The following is a 13,247-nucleotide window of genomic DNA, read 5'->3' on the forward strand; positions in this document are numbered from 1 at the left end:
TCCCTCTTTTTTTAAGGCTGAATGACATTCCATTGTATGTATATACCACTTTTTTTTAATCCATTCAGCCAGTGAGAGACATTTAGGTTTTTCCACATCTTGGGTATTGTGAATAATGCTTCAATGGAAATGTTAATATCTATTCAAGATCCTGATTTCAATTCTTTTGGATAAATATCCAGGAGTGGGATGGCTAGATGATGTGGTAGTTCTATCTTTAATTTTTTGAGGAGCCTCCATACTGCTTTCCTTAGTGGCTGGAACATATTGCCTTCTCACCAACAGAGATCAAAGCTTCCAATTTCTCCACATCCTAATCAACACTTGTGGTTTTTTTTTTTTATATATAATAACCATCATAACAGGTGTGAAGTGAGGTTTCTTTTAAAGAGAAGAATGAGATAAGTGATTTAAAAAAATACGTGCTTGATAAAGTATACAAAGTTAACTTTTTCCGCCTCTCAATCCAATGGAATTTGAAACATTCAAATAACACTTACCATTTTTCATCTTTTTAATTAAATTTTTATATCTATCTCTTCAGAAATATGAAGTACATGAGTGTAAGAATTGAGTTTCCCTGTATTTAATTTCCTGTAGTTCTGTGCTACATGTTATAGAGAGTAATATTGATTAATTTAATAACTATTCAGTACATTTTAATTAGTAATAATCATGAAGTAATTCAGGAAAAAAGCCATTAGCGTTCAAAGTTTTCACCATTCAGTCTCTTAATATTAGCTTTTGTAGTGGATGAGTGAATTACAGTCTTTATAGATTTAATTTATCATGATAATGGCTTTTTAGCTCTCATACTCATGAGATATTTTTCTATTTGTTTATGAGATATTTTTATTTGTTTTCAAGAGAGCTAAGGCCAAGCAATCAAGCTCTCAAAAATGCTTGTTTTCTATGTTTTAAAAGAACCGTTACCTAGAAAGTGAGGGCGAAAAATTACACTATGCATCCGAGAGTGTACTGTATGCCAGTAGAGCTCAACCCATTTAATCAGCAAAAATAAAATTTGATGTCCACTTGGGTGGATATGTCTTTTGACTAAAAATATAACAAATATTTAAACAATCTTTTCATCTTCTGAAAGAAATCATTCTTTGATAATTTTCTCATAGATGCTGATCATGTAATAACTCTTTGTATAAACATCTTACACTGACACAGTGCCTCCTAGTTTCAAAAATACTTCTATATATTTTACTTATTTGGACACTCAATATAATTTTACCAATTTAAATTGATAGGTTGACAAAGTGCTTGAATCCTATTTAGTAAATGCGTTATTCTTGAGGAAAACTTACAGGTCCATGATTCATGTGTTCCATAAATTTTAGTTTAGTTTGAACATCCTAAGTTCAAAAATCTTTTAAGTATGTGTTTGTGGGAATGAAGGGTAAGACAGCTATTTGGGTCACTCTGTGTGTGTTAAGCTCTCTCAAGCTCATTAACTCAGGATATCTTATTTTTTGTGTTCATTGTGGTAAGAACACTTAACATGAGGTCTACTCTCTTAACAAAATTTAAGCACACAATACGCTATTGTTGACTATAGGCATAATGTACAGCAGATCTCTAGAACTTATTAGTGTTACATGACTGAAACTTTGCATCCTTTGAACAACAGCTCCCTATTTCCCTCTCCCACCAGCCACTGGCAGCCACCATTCTAGTCTCTGTTTCTGTGAGTTTTGACTATTTTAGATACCTCATATAAATAGAATCATGCAGTATTTGTCCTTCTGTGAGTGGTATCTTTTACTTAAGTTTACCTTGCCCTCAAGGTTCATCCATATTATATCCAAAAGCATTGAAATCAGGATCTCAAAGAGATATTTTCACTCCAATGTTCTTTGCAGCATTATTCACAATAGTCAAGATAGGCAAACAATCTAAATGTCCAGCAACGGATGAATGGATGTAAAAGGGTGATATATACAAACAATGGAATATTGTTCAGTCTAAGAAGAAGGAAATACTCAGGATACTTCTAAAATTCATGGATTTACTTTGCCAGTCTTTTCTGACTTATGTCACATTTTATGTATTCTTGTAAACTGTTCCAAAATGTTTTTGGAATGAGGCTGTATATATATAACCATATATACACTTGATCTACAAAGTTGATGTTAGACTGTTAGACTAGTTGTTTTTTAAAAAGGATAAAGCTTCTGAACAGTAGAAGATGGTATAACAAAGAGTAAAGAGCTCAAAGCAAGAAAAACGTGCTTCTGTCTACATGGTATTGATCACCAGTTTCTCAATGATGCCATTTCCTAATGGTGCAATGTAATAACAATGTCAGCAGCGTCAGCAACAACAACATAACAACTTCAAAATTTTCTCCTTTGAAAATTATCGTTACTGATGGACTTACCTATCTGAAACTCTTCTACATTTTAAAAATTGTTTTTATATATTTAAAAATGTGCAAAAGGAAAAGAAAATCGAGGCTACAAAAAAATTACCAAAAAAAAGAAAAATAATTTTCCATCTACTTATCTTCCCAGTGCAGTTGGAAACCCAAGTTATCTATTTATCATTATCTTGTTACCCATGTGATCAGCTTGCTGAGATATTCTATGCAAATAAAAGAACATAGATATTTTCCCCATCTTTTCCTTTTTCATTTATCAATATAGCTTTAGGATCATTCTAGAATAGCTTTTTAAGGCTGCTTGGTATTCCATTTTGTGGAAGTCAGAATTTTCCTAGTCACTCCCTTACTGAACCACACTTAAATAGTTTCTAATCTTTTGATATTACAAATAATGATGCAGTGAAAAGTCTTTCATGTCTATCATTCCACATGCTATGAAACTGTCAATTTTTTTTCCATGGAGATTGCACTGATTGGCACTTCCAATAACGAATATAGGACTGCCTCTTTCCATACACCTCTACCACACGTTTTTTTCCCCAGTTTTACTGAGGTATAATTGACAAATAAAAGTTGTCCTTGTTTAAGGTGTACAGTGTGATGTTTTGATATGTGTGTATTGTGAAATGATTACCACAGTCAAGCTGATTAACATACCCATAATGTCACATAGATCTTTTTTGTGGTGAGAACACTTGAGATGCACACTTGAGAAGAATGTGTATTCCATTGTGTGTGTGTACCACATTTTCTTTATCATTTCATCTGTTGATGGACTTAGGTTATTTTCCTATCTTGGCTATTGTGAATAATGCTGTAATGAACATGAGAGTATAGGTATCTCTTTGAGACCCTGATTTCAATTCTTTTGGATATATGCCCAGAAGTGGAATTGTTGCCTCCTGTAGTAGTTCTATTTTTCATTTTTTGAGGAATTTCCATACTCTTTTCCATAGCAAGTGCACCATTTTGCATTCCCACCAATAGTGTATGTGTTCCCTCTTCTCCACATCCTTGCCAACACTTATCCTTTGACTTTTTGATAGTAGCCATCCTAACAAGTATGACGTGATATTTCATTGTGCTTTTGCCGAGGGTTTCGTTGGTTTGGATCCTGGACACAGAAATGGCACCGCTCATCAGGCCATGGTGAGGCGGCATCCCACATGCCACAACTAGGAGGACCTACAACTAAAATATACACAACTATGTACTGGGGGAATTTGGGGAGAAAAAGCAGAAAAAAAAGGAAAACAGCAGAAAAAAAGAACATTGGCAACAGTTAGCTCAGGTGCCAATCTTTTAAAAAAAAAAAAAGGCTGCTTGGTATTCCATTTTGAAAGGCAAAGCCTTTCCCTGATGACCAGTGATGTTGAACATCTTTTCATATTCCTGTTGGCCGTTTGTATGTCCTCTTTGGAAAAATGTCAGTTCAGGTCCTTTGACTATTTTTAAATTATTATTTTTTTTACTATTGAGTTGTTTGAGTTCCTTAAATATTTTGGATATTAACCTCTTATTGGATACATGGTTTACAAATATTTTCTCCCATTCTGGAGGCTGCAGTTTCATTCTGTTGATTGTTTCCTCGACTTTGCAGAAACTTTTTAATTTGATATAGTCCCACTTATTTAGTTTTGCTTTTCTTGCGTTTGTTTTTATGTCGTATCCACTAAGTCGTTGCCAAGACTGACACCAAAGAGATTTTTCAATATGAGTTCTTCTAGGAGTTTTACAGTTTCAGGCCTTACATTCAAGTCTTTCATCCCTTTTAGTTGATTTTTGTGTATGGTATACAATAAGAGTCCAATTTCAGTCTTTTGCATGCAGAGATCTCATTTTCCCGGCATCATTTATCGACTTCTCTATCTTTTCCCCATTTTGTATTCTTGGTGCCTTTCCTAAAGATTAGTTGATGGTATATACGTGGGTTTATTTCTGGGCTCTCTATTCTGTTCCATTGGCCTATGTGTCTACTTTTGTGTCAGTACCATATTATTTTGATTATTGTAGCTTTGAAATATAGTTTGAAATCAGGAAGTGTGCTGCCTCTAGCTTTGTTCTTTCTGCTCAGGATTTCTTTGGCTATTCTGGATCTTTTGTGTTTCCGTATGAATTTTAGCAGTTTTTTTTAGTGTTTCTGTGAAAAACTACATGAGAAAGTTTTAGGGATTGCAGTGAATCTGTAGATAGCTATGGGTATGGGTATGGGTATTTTAACAATATTAAGTCTTCTAATCCATGAACATGGGATGCCTATTTAATTGTGTCTCCTTTAATTTCTTTCACTAATGTTTTATAGTTTTCAATGTACAGATCTTTCACCTCTTTGGTTAAACTTATTCCTAAATATTTTATTATTTTTAATGCTATTGTAAATGAACTCTTTTTCTTTTTCAGATAGTCTATCAGTGTATAGAAAGAATTTATTTTTTATGTTGATTTTATGTCTTGTGACTTTACTAAATTCATCTACTATTTCTAACAATTTTTTTGTTGAGTTGTTAGGGTTTTCGATTTATAAGATCATGTCATCCACAAATAGTGAGAATTGTATTCTTCATTTCTGATTTGGATGCCTTTCATTTCTTTTTCATGACTAATTTCTCTAGCTAGGACTTCCAGCACTATGTTGAATAAAAGTGGTGAGAGTGGTCATCCTTCTCTCGTTCCTGATCTTAGAGGAGAAACTTTCAGTTTTTCACCATTGAGTATGACGTTAACTTGTCATTTATGACCTTTATTATGTTGAGTTACATTCCTTCTATACCTAATTTTGTAAGAGTTTTTATCATGAAATATTGTTGGATTTTGTAAAATATTTTTTCTGCACTTATTGAAATGAACATGTGATTCTTATCCTTCATTCTGTTAACGTGGTATATCATATTTATTGATTTATGTATGTTGAAACATTCTTGTGTCCCAGGGGTAAATCAATTATTTTTAATTCTTTGTGAGGCAATTCATAGATCTCCATTCCTTGGGATCAGTTATTGGAAAATTATTGTGTTCCTTTGGTGGTGTTATGTTTCCTTGATTTTTTGTGTCCCATGAAATCTTTGAGGCTGTCTTCACATTTGAAGCATCTGTCACCTCCTACTGTCCTTACTGTCTGGCTTCAGAAGAGAAATGCCTTCACTAGTGAGCCCAGCTAGGGATTCTGATGCTTGCTCAGACCTTTTCTATGGATGCTACTGCTCCACACCTCTTGCTTCCCCTTGGGGTGGAGGTTTAGAGGTTGTATGCCTTCTCTTGATCCCACAAAGCCAGGCAGGGTGTTGAGAGCCTTTCATATGTTTTCCCTGTGGTGGTTTCCTGAAATGCCCATGTTTCTGTACCTCCTCCCAATACTGCAGAGTTGGGTCAGCTTTCTGCCTATGCTCATGAGCTCCCAGCAATGGCTCACATTCACTGTATCGGGGCTCACATAGGGAGCCAGTCATGGGGGTGGCTGAGAGTGGTGGAACATTTAGGGTGCCCAGTGGCCAGGTGAGTGGGTCTGCAGACACAAGGCACAGAGGGCTTTGAGGTTCATGATTGGGTGTTTGGATTTTATTCTAAAGATAATGGGAAGCTGCTAAAATGTTTTCAGACAGGGAAGGGCTTGATTTGACTTATGTGCGAGGTATGTATTTGGGATGGATGGTGAGGAGACGGCGTGGGACAAGAGTGATAGTATCAGCTGAGGTAACCAAGAGGCTAAGAAGTGTCAGGAGCTTCGTGACTGTCCAGGGCAGAAATGATGTCAGCCTGAGCTGAGGTGGAGCCAATGGAAATAAAGGGAACGAGACAACTGAAAATATGTTTTGGGAATAAAATGACCAGGACTTACTGAGGAATTCAAAAAAGGAAGAATCAAAATTTAGGTTTGTATTTTAAGCAGCTTGGTGGAATATGCTGCCATTTACAGAGACGGGCAAAACCTGATAGCAGCATTTTGTGAGGACAATCAAAATTTTGTTTACTCTCCCACAAATGAGGTCTTGAACTGAATTGTAAACTGCTTCTGGATCTAATATGAAATAGGGCTTTATGCACTGGGGGTAGGCCCACACTCAGTCCTCAACACAAGGATGATGTGTTCCCTTTCCAAAGTTTGCCAGACTCCTGGGAATGTGTGCAGCCTTGCTTTCCATCCACAACAAAGGAAAAAGGGAAATATTGGTGCTGGCTTCCTCGCTGGCGATTTGTTCCTATTCACTGAATTATTTCCCATATTCACGCACTAGATATATCCATGCATGCAACTTCTCCTATAGTTTTTTCTCTTTATGAAATCTAATTCTTCTTCTGAGAACTATTTCTGGAATGACCTTTGACCTCAACTGGAGAAGACCAGCCTAAAAAGCAGAGGAACCAAAAGCCACTTGGGAAGTCTGAGCCATGATGTAGAGTGCGGGAGGATTCAACTAGAACGTACCAGAGAGGAGAGAGACTTATGGGGTTGCCATCTGGTCAGCCATGCTCTGAATCCTTGTCACCAACTCTGGGAGTAAAAGGCAAATCTGTTTTCCTTCAAATGCACAGCACAGAGGTATTATTGCTCCAGATTGCATCTCCGTCTCTTTGCAGCTGGAATCTTAATTGGCTGTGCTATTTCTGTAACAGCTGCTGGAGATGCTGCCCTTTCTCAAGCTGCTCTGCCACTTCCATGTCCTCAGCACATCAGATGCATTTAGGTTTTTGTCATTGGCACAAAATTGTTGATGGGTGCAGAATTCATTGATGATGAAGCTTGCCTGCATGGGGCCACTCAGGGGACCAGGGAAAAATGAGCTGCCTGAGGGAGACAGTTCTTAATAAAAGTTGACAAAACTGCACTGGAAGCCTGGGAGAGTCTTTACAGGGGTTGTTTAAGGCTAGGGTTTGCCTAATAGGATGCGGGTCTCCCAGGAGCTAATTACTAGAAGGCAGCGAGAAGGCACAGTTGCAGGTGAGCTGGGCCTCCTGTGAAATCAGGCACCTCTGCCTGGGCGTGGAAGGCCCAGGCAAAACCCAGGTGATTTTAATTGCTTCCCTCGTGACTTCTCCTGGACTCGGGCGTGGGGCTTTTCTCCTGGAAGCAAATCTACTTGAAGCCCCCGCTGGCCTGGCAAGGAGTGGGAGACCAGGAGGACAGGGCTGCCACTTTGGAACGGTCACTAAGCTCTGAGACCTGCTTCGCTCTGCTTTTGCAAAGTGGCTGGAAATTCCTTGAATCCCGAGTTAGAAGAAGAGGATTTCTGCTCTCACTTTGACCCTTCACTTGTTATGTGGCCTCTGGTAGCTCATCTCCCCACTGGCCCCAGTTTTTTCTAATCTGATGATGTTAGAAGAGGTTTCCTTCAGGATTCTCTCCATTTCGTATGCCCTCGGCTCCCCTGACTTCTTGGAATTTTTCCTGACCCATGTCGAGTGTGAGCACACGGTGAGAGTTCACGTGGAGAAGATAGCTCAGCGCAGGTGAGCAGGCAACCCAGTCCTCTGCTTCTGGCTCCAAAGGTAAGAATTGTGTGCTTATGTGTTTTGTATGACTGCTGCAAAGCAAGCCCGGTCGGAGGGTACTACTGAGGGGAGCTACGGCGTCACAGGTGCTGGGACAAACTAAGAACTGGGGCTGATGTTTTGAAGCGAGCATTTTTCACCAACCCTCATCATTCAATTAGTGCTCGTCAAGAACTCTATTTCTAAAAATTGATCCTTTTGCTCAAATCTTGCTTAAAGGTCGATTAGATGCTTACTAACACCTGAACATGTCCTAGAAGTTCGAATTATTTTCCTGGCCTTACTAGTTGTTTATTTACTTTTATAAAAAGGCACTTATTTTTATTTCTTTTTTGTTCTCTATGAAGTGGGTTTTCCCTACTACATTTTAAGATAAACTTTCTTCATTTTTAAAAATAGAATCTATAATCTTTAACTTGTAATTGAATTACAAAAAATCTAGGGCTGCTTATTAAAAAAAATTATGCAGACTAACTTTGGTATTTTTCGGGAACATTTTATCATTTGCGAAGAGGAATCCAGCCATTTTGTATCAGAGTATATAGAATAGAGAACAGGATCTAAGACACGTGAAATGTGGGGAAAGAGGAGCAGCCACGAGTTTGTTTTGAGATTGGGATGGGATAATCCCAGGAAAGTGCTTAGGATATTGCCTGGCTCTTGTAAAACAGCCAACAAATGTTACTGCATGTGTGGACTTTTAAAACTTGCCTATTCTGCTTTATTGGAAACTGAACTCAAAACTATTAGATAGAGTTCAGGCACATGAAAGCTGGCTGAAATACTGGATAAAAATAATAATAAAAATGACAACTCCTGAGCTACACAGAGGCAGACGTGAGAGGCGTCCTGCAGCTGCTAAGCTCACGGACCCCCAGGTGTGAACCCCTGCTTGCCTTGCTGTGGCTGTGCTATGATGGGGGTTTATTTGCCCTCTCTGTGCCTTGGTGTTCCCATGTGTACAATGGGGACAGTAATCATAGTACTTATGGGATTGCTGTCAAGATTAAACAAACTCTTAGAAAAAGTTCTTCAAACAGTACTTGGTGTATATGAAGCATTCTACAAGCTACTGCTAAGTTTGGGCAGAAGCAGGTAATGAATGTTTTCTAGATGAACAAAACCCTAGATGCTGAGATGGAATTTTAGACCGGTGAGTTTATTCCTTACCCTATTTGGAACAATCTTTAAGAGTCTCTGGTAGTGTTTCAATTACTCAGAATTCAGATTTCCATCCATTTTGCATTTATAAAATATCATGATATACCTGGATGCACGTGAAAAAGGCTCTGAGGTCATAGAAAGTAGCGATGCCATACACTGTTCTCCTAAGGGAGTCGCAGAATGGCACTGAGCCACCCTCCTCTCATACGTGTGCCAATGGCTGGGCATCTGTTCTGTGTGCATGGCTGGGATTCAAATGTGAAGACAGTCTCTATCATTAGGAAGCTTACAGTCCAACATGGGCTGAGAGAGGGGGCAGAAAAGAAACAAATCCATACGACGTGATCATTTCACATAATGGCAACACAGAGGATGCTCGAGGAAAGAACACCTTAGGAGAAATGCCCAACGTCTTGGGGGGCAGCCAGGAAAGATGTCCCACTGGGGATGGGACATCGTGAGCCAGAAGGGCATTCCAGGCTGAGGGAGCAGCGAAGGGGCAGGAGGAAGCCTGCCTGGATCAGGTATGCAGAAATGGCTTGTTTTCCACTGAGCTGGGCTGAGGGCATGAGTAGTGGTTTGGGTAGAGGTCAAGGGGCAGAGAGGGACCTCATCTTGATGTCCTTGTGAACCCTTTTAAGGGAGCTTGAATTTCAATGCTAAGGTAAAGAAGAGACTGACAGGTTTCAATATGGAAAATGTTTTGGAAAGAGTCTTCTGCCAGTTGGGTGGATACGGATTGGAAGGGAAAGTGACTGGGGGCAGGGGGTCATGAGTCTGCTGGTGAGGTTGATCTTGGCAGAAGTGACGTGGATGTCATCTCAGGTGCTGGCAGCACGGATGGGACTGGATTCACGGATGTTTTGGTGGTCCAATGGACAGGACTTGGTAACAAATGAGGTGTGGAGCCCTTAAGAGAGACAATGGTGTCATGGAATCTTCTAGCTCTCTAATTTGAGCAACTGATATCCCCAAGAAAGAGAAAGCAAGATTTGATGGGGAAAAAAGAGACATGTTTAGTATTGAACATGTTGAGTTTGAGATGCACCCCTGAGTGTAAGTGGTAAAGCCCATCAGGTGGGGCTACATGAATGTACAGTGTAGGACAGAGACGGGATTGGGAGGTGAATGAGCACAGAGATGGTATTTGATGGCACAGGAGGGAATGAAGCAGCTTGGAGCGCTCACACTGAAGCCAGCAGGGGCCCAGAGGGACAGCTAATTTGGGATGGGAGGGAAAGAATCTCACCCACAGGAACCTTAGGGGGCAAAATTCAGAGAAAAACCCAAAGACAGACCCACGTGTGAAAGAAACCATAAGTTCATGTAATGAGGGAAAACTGGTAATAGTGGGATGTGTTTAATGCAGACTGGAAAGATTTACAACCCAGAAAAGATGAAAAAATAATCGACACTCGAAAGGGCAAGCGTTAGGTACACGAGAAAACCCCACATGTGGATGACCTCGTTCCAGTGTTCCCTAGTTACCTGTGTTAATTAAGGATTAAGCAAGGTGGATGATGAAAGACATATTTATTATTAATATAGCAAATTAATCACATCTAACAAGTCCAGTGAATTTACTAGGCTCTTTCATGCCAGGAACTCCATGCAATCTATGCTTATGTTTCCACAATTTCCCCAAATAAAACATAAGGGTCAGCCTAATACAACGACTCACTGTTATCCAGGTTTCCTGCCATTTTCCAAGGCCAGTAACATCTCTTCCAGGTAGCCCTTTCTGATTGCTTTTAGCTGGGTGTTACCTCTCTCGTCTCAGAGCATTCTCATGCATTTCTCTTACGATACTCTCACGCTCTTCTTTGTGTTAGTTGTTTGTGAACCTGCCATCTTGTCTACCAGACGAAAATCCCTTAATGGGGGTTCTGTTTTTTCCAAGGTGTGAATGACACGATGCCTGGTTGCAGAGTGTCTCTCTGGTACACAGGTGTCACTCCATAAGTAGGTGCTATACTAAACTCAGGCGTATGTTAAGCATGAAACCAAGGGCTGGATTAAGATAAGACGTGGGAAGAAAGAAACCACTAGTGATTAAAAGAAAAGCTGATGCACACAAGAAAAAACTCTAAGGTAGGAGAATAAACAATTTCTGCATATCAGGTGACATCATGCTATGAGTTACTTGGGAATGTGGCCGTGCCCGGTTTGGCAGTCTTTTGAAATGCCAGGAGGGGCAGCTGCAGGGTGGAGCAGGCAGGTGGAGTCCTTGGAATCTGTCCCCGAGTCACTTTGGGCCCCTCAATGCTGAGCGACAGAGATGGCTCCGAAGGACCACAGCAAAAGGAGAAAATCGACTAGAGTACTAAAACTTCAAGGTCTTAAACTGTCAGATCTGGTGAGTGACAACAAATGCAGATATAAAAAAAGAGAAAATAAGAGGAAGAAACATTTAGCTTGACTTGGCAGAGGGAGAAATTGTAAACAAGTAAATTTTGGACATTTTAACAGAGGCTGGTGGGCATGGATGAAGAATCTTGAGTCGTTTCAAATCAAAGGGGGCTGCTTATTCTAAAATGTGTGAAGAATGAGAAAAAGGCTGAAATGCAAAACTTGGCTTTAAATTTGTCCTACTTTTGCAAAGATTTTGGATTCTGTTTCTCCGGTTTCCTCTTTTTCTCCTTGGCTATGAGTCCTGGATCACTTTGAGAATCTGCTGAAAGAACTGGAATTCTCCCTCGGGGGAAAATGTGCCGGTGTGTGTGGGTATATATATATATATATGTAAACTTATGACTACAATTCTAACTCATCTTTAGGAATCCTTTCATGGCCCACCTTCACCCAAAATGACAGCTTCTGGTCCTTCAGTGGCTGCTAAGCTATTCCTCTGCACAGGTTGGCCCCTCGGATGCCATTTCTGGGCACCATTCCAAGTGTCTGTGCTGTTCCCTGGCCTCTGGCCAGTGGCATTCACAGTGCTCTGCACATTTCCTTATCTAAAAAGGCAACAAACACGCTGAAATGCTTAGGCAGAACTAAGTTCCTTTTTATTTTCTTTTCACACAATTTTTCAGTGTCATCAGTAAGCAAAGCTCCGTCTCTGAGAATTGTCTGGGAGCCTTGGCTGAGATTTATATGGGAACCAATCAGGACTTTGGCATTTTGCGCCTCTGACTTGCCGTCTTGAGTGTGTTTGGACATAGGGAGCAAAAAGTCCTATCGCTCGCCAAGCTTTGGATTAGCTTATTTACTAATGAGGCAGCACTGACAAGTTACTTCCAAGAGCCAGTGTGCCATGCAAAGCAGTTTAATTTTAAAGCATTCCATAAAATTGAGGAAGAGGATAACATCAGAGCACCCTGAGCTCGATGAGAGAGAGTGCTGGAAAACCAGAGATAAATTAAGTGTGAGAACTAACATAGATAGGACACCAACTGCTTATTGTGAGACTGTATACGGGGCAATTGCAAGCCACTTGAGAACTCTGTGAGGTAGTTACGGTGGTCTCCATTTTACAGATGAAAGGGTAGTTTAACAGAACGTGAGAAGTCTTACTCGGAAGGCACTATGTTATCATTCATGGTGTTCGGTAGGGTTGGGATTGAATCTGAGATGTGAGTTGGGAATGCAAATAGGGTGGCTGGGAATTCTGCTCCTTGTATCTCTGGCAGGACCAGCAACTCATGTTCTTATGTGGATGTTCTGTAGCAGCCTTTCTGTATCACAGCTGTAAAGCAGGTCATATTTTAGGGCTCCTGGTGAATTACTGTTTATAGGGAGCTGTCCCATAGCTAGTACTACATAAATATGTCATCCTGTAATTATGTGGCTTGGTAAAGGCAATGGGGTCATGGTAACCATAGTTACCCACATTTCACTCCTCTTGCCCTGCGTTCATTTGGGCACTTGCCCCTGTGTGTTATACTCCTCAAGGATTTCTGAGAAGGCCCAGGGATGGAGTGTACATGTGGTTTTAGCTTCTCTGTGCTCTCCTTTCTCTAGGGCATTGTAACAGGAAACATTCTATTTGATTATACTGGTATCTCTGTTGACCTAGGTTCTATTGTGAAGGAGAATGGGTGTGGGGGCCCCCAGCCAACCCAGGATGAGCCTGTAATCTGAGTGGAAAAGAAAATTTGTTGTTTGAGTCTCTGAGCTTTAGGGGTGCCTGTTATTGCGTCATAACCAAGCTGGTACTGACTGATACTTCCTCCAATGCTGGTCTTCAGTAAATACCCAATTT

The 13,247-nt window shown here is 40.1% G+C and overlaps 1 long non-coding RNA gene across 1 annotated transcript in view; it reads left to right on the forward strand.

Moving 5' to 3' along the window:
* The first annotated feature begins 11,283 nt into the window (after positions 1–11,283).
* Positions 11,284–13,247, forward strand: part of LOC124231752 (uncharacterized) — a 178,436-nt gene continuing 176,472 nt past the window's right edge. The window contains exon 1 of the long non-coding RNA XR_006886667.1: positions 11,284–11,399. This is a non-coding gene — a long non-coding RNA (uncharacterized LOC124231752). The remainder of the gene's footprint in view (positions 11,400–13,247) is intronic.

Source organism: Equus quagga, chromosome 22 (assembly GCF_021613505.1).
Source record: "Equus quagga isolate Etosha38 chromosome 22, UCLA_HA_Equagga_1.0, whole genome shotgun sequence".
In the NCBI taxonomy this organism is placed as follows: Eukaryota; Metazoa; Chordata; class Mammalia; order Perissodactyla; family Equidae; genus Equus; species Equus quagga.